The sequence below is a fragment of the Scyliorhinus canicula genome, chromosome 7, assembly GCF_902713615.1.
Source record: "Scyliorhinus canicula chromosome 7, sScyCan1.1, whole genome shotgun sequence".
Lineage (NCBI taxonomy): Eukaryota > Metazoa > Chordata > Chondrichthyes > Carcharhiniformes > Scyliorhinidae > Scyliorhinus > Scyliorhinus canicula.
Window position 1 is genome coordinate 87,386,835 of NC_052152.1, and position 4,307 is coordinate 87,391,141.

Genomic DNA, 4,307 nt, shown 5'->3' on the forward strand with positions numbered 1-4,307 from the left:
AGTCTGTAGGGTTCCCATTCTCAGTGCTAATCACATCCCAGTCTGTAGTGTTCCCATTCTAAGCGCTAATCACATCCCAGTCTGTAGGGTTCCTATTCTCAGTGTTAATCACATCCCAGTCTGTAGTGTTCCCATTCTCAGTGCTAATCACATCCCAGTCTGTAGTGTTCCCATTCCCAGTGTTCATCACATCCCAGTCTGTAGGCTTCCCATTCTCAGTGTTAATCACATCCCAGTCTGTAGTGTTCCCATTCCCAGTGCTAATAACATCCCAGTCTGTAGTGTTCCCATTCCCAGTGTTAATCACATCCCAGTCTGTAGTATTCCCATTCCCAGTGCTAATCACATCCCAGTCTGTAGGGTTCCCATTCTCAGTGCTAATCACATCCCAGTCTGTAGGGTTCCCATTCTCAGCGGTAATCACATCCCAGTCTGTAGGGTTCCCATTCTCAGTGCTAATCACATCCCAGTCTGTAGTGTTCCCATTCTCAGTGCTAATCACATCCCAGTCTGTCGGGTTCCCATTCTCAGTGTTAATCACATCCCAGTCTGTAGTGTTCCCATTCTCAGTGCTAATCACATCCCAGTCTGTAGTGTTCCCATTCTCAGTGCTAATCACATCCCAGTCTGTCGGGTTCCCATTCTCAGTGCTAATCACATCCCAGTCTGTAGGGTTCCCATTCTCAGTGTTATTCACATCCCAGTCTGTAGGGTTCCCATTCTCAGTGCTAATCGCATCCCAGTCTGTAGGGTTCCCATTCTCAGTGTTAATCACATCCCAACCTGTCGGGTTCCCATTCTCAGTGTTATTCACATCCCAGTCTGTAGTCTTCCCATTCCCAGTGTTAATCACATCCCAGTCTGTAGGGTTCCCATTCTCAGTATTATTCACATCCCAGTCTGTAGTGTTCCCATTCCCAGTGTTCATCACATCCCAGTCTGTAGGCTTCCCATTCTCAGTGTTAATCACATCCCAGTCTGTAGGGTTCCCATTCTCAGTGCTAATCACACCCCAGTCTGTAGGGTTCCCATTCTCAGTGCTAATCACATCCCAGTCTGTAGGGTTCCCATTCTCAGTGCTAATCACATCCCAGTCTGTAGGGTTCCCATTCTCAGTGTTATTCACATCCCAGTCTGTAGTGTTCCCATTCCCAGTGCTAATCACATCCCAGTCTGTAGGGTTCCCATTCACAGTGTTAATCACATCCCAATCTGTCGGATTCCCATTCTCAGTGCTAATCACATCCCAGTCTGTAGTCTTCCCATTCCCAGTGTTAATCACATCCCAGTCTGTAGGGTTCCCATTCTCAGTATTATTCACATCCCAGTCTGTAGTGTTCCCATTCCCAGTGTTAATCACAACCAGTCTGTAGGGTTCCCATTCTCAGTCCTAATCACATCCCAGTCTGTAGGGTTCCCATTCTCAGTGTTAATCACATCCCAGTCTGTAGGGTTCCCACTCTCAGTGGTAATCACATCCCAGTCTGTAGTGTTCCCATTCTCAGTGCTAATCACATCCCAGTCTGTAGGGTTCCCATTCTCAGCGTTATTCACATCCCAGTCTGTAGTCTTCCCATTCCCAGTGTTAATCACATCCCAGTCTGTAGGGTTCCCATTCTCAGTATTATTCACATCCCAGTCTGTAGTGTTCCCATTCCCAGTGTTCATCACATCCCAGGCTGTAGTCTTCCCATTCCCAGTGTTAATCACATCCCTGTCTGTAGGGTTCCCATTCTCGGTATTATTCACATCCCAGTCTGTAGTGTTCCCATTCCCAGTGTTAATCACATCCCAGTCTGTCGTGTTCCCATTCTCAGTGTTAATCACATCCCAGTCTGTAGTGTTCCCATTCTCTGTGCTAATCACATCCCAGTCTGTAGGGTTCCCATTCTCAGTGTTAATCACATCCCAGTCTGTAGGGTTCCCATTCTCAGTGTTAATCACATCCCAGTCTGTAGTGTTCCCATTCTCAGTTCTAATCACATCCCAGTTTGTAGGGTTCCCATTCTCAGTGCTAATCACATCCCAGTCTGTAGGGTTCCCATTCTCAGTGTTATTCCCATCCCCCTCTGTAGTGTTCCCATTCCCAGTGCTAATCACATCCCAGTCTGTAGGGTTCCCCCATTCTCAGTGTTATTCACATCCCAGTCTGTAGTGTTCCCATTCTCAGTGTTATTCACATCATAGTCTGTAGGGTTCCCATTCTCAGTGTTATTCACATCCCAGTCTGTAGTGTTCCCATTCTCAGTGTTATTCACATCATAGTCTGTAGGGTTCCCATTCTCAGTGCTAATCACATCCCAGTCTGTAGGGTTCCCATTCTCAGTGTTATTCACATCCCAGTCTGTAGGGTTCCCATTCTCAGTGTTAATCACATCCCAGTCTGTAGGGTTCCCATTCTCAGTGCTAATCACATCCCAGTCTGTAGTGTTCCCATTCTCAGTGCTAATCACATCCCAGTGGGTAGGGTTCCCATTCTCAGCGCTAATCACATCCCAGTCTGTAGGGTTCCCATTCTCAGTGTTAATCACATCCCAGTCTGTAGTGTTCCCATTCTCAGTTCTAATCACATCCCAGTTTGTAGGGTTCCCATTCTCAGTGCTAATCACATCCCAGTCTGTAGGGTTCCCATTCTCAGTGTTATTCCCATCCCAGTCTGTAGTGTTCCCATTCCCAGTGCTAATCACATCCCAGTCTGTAGGGTTCCCCCATTCTCAGTGTTATTCACATCCCAGTCTGTAGTGTTCCCATTCTCAGTGTTATTCACATCATAGTCTGTAGGGTTCCCATTCTCAGTGCTAATCACATCCCAGTCTGTAGGGTTCCCATTCTCAGTGTTATTCACATCCCACTCTGTAGTGTTCCCATTCCCAGTGTTAATCACATCCCAATCTGTCGGGTTCCCATTCTCAGTGTTATTCACATCATAGTCTGTAGGGTTCCCATTCTCAGTGTTATTCACATCCCAGTCTGTAGTGTTCCTGAGATACCCTCAATTACGACACAGGAGAGATGATAGGTGATTCAAAGGCTTTAATCATCTGAGAACTGAACAGCAGCAGAGAAGTGTGCTCATCACATGCTGCAGAGTGAGCCTCATCTTATATACTGTTTCCTGGGTTCCAAGCCCGGTCTTAAAGGGCTAATGCATTAAAGGTATGGTACCGTTACAGCAGCTACTGATAACATTCAACACAGTCCCATTCCCAGTGTTAATCACATCCCAGTTTGTAGTTTTCCCATTCCCAGTGTTATTCACATCCCAGTCTGTAGTGTTCCTAGTCCCAGTGTTATTCTTAGGTCCAGTGTGTCGTGTCGCAGTCCCAGTTTTATTCCCAGAACCAGGGTGTAAAGTTCCTAGTCCCAGTGTTATTCAACGATCCAGTCTGTAGTGTTTACAGTTTCAGCGTTATTCCCAGATCGAGGGGCGAAATTCTCTGCAGACCGTCGTAACGCCGATTTCCGGCGAGCAAAATTGGTGTAGATGACTCCGGCGTGGGGGCCTTCTTTTAGGCAGCTTTTCTCCGTTCCCGGAGGGGCCAGCAGCGGACTGACGCGATACGCGTCAGTTTCACCAGCTGCGGAAGTGGTGAGACCCGGCGTTTTTTTGGGGGGGGGGGGGGGGGAGGAGGAGGAGAGAGACTGACCCGGCGTTTGGGGGGGGGGGAGGAGGAGAGAGACAGACCGACATTTTGGGGGGGGGGGGGGAGAGAGAGACAGACCCGGCATTGGGGGGGGGGGGAGGAGGAGGAGAGAGACTGACCCGGCGTTTGGGGGGGGGGGGGGGGAGGAGGAGAGAGACAGACCCGGCGTTGGGGGGTTTGCGGCGTTGAGTTGAGAGGAGAGGGGGGGGGGTTTGCGGCGTTGAGTTGAGGGGGGGGTTTGCGGCGTTGAGTTGAGAGGGGGGGGTTGCGGTGTTGAGTTGAGAGGGGGGGCGGCGTTGGAGGGGGGTAGGGGTGGTGGGGAGGGGAGTAGGGGTGGTGGGGAGGGGGGTAGGGGCGTTGGAGGGAGGTAGGGGTGGTGAGGGGGGGTGGTTGGGGTAGGGGGCAGCGGCGTGCAGAGAGGGGGGGCGACGGATGCCCGGGGCCAACGCACCGTCGCCCCCCCCCCCCTCTGTAGAGGCGTGGCCACGGGTGCTGCTAGTTGACCACGCCCCCTGAAGCGCACTATCCAATGGCGAGCGGCGGGGGCGGGATGAGCCCCCGTTCCCAGGGCGACTGGCTGTATGTTATGTCACCGGTTTCCAGGGTAACCGGACACCCGCAGCAGATACACTTGGAGGGGGCTGGAGGACGGGCGGACGGGAG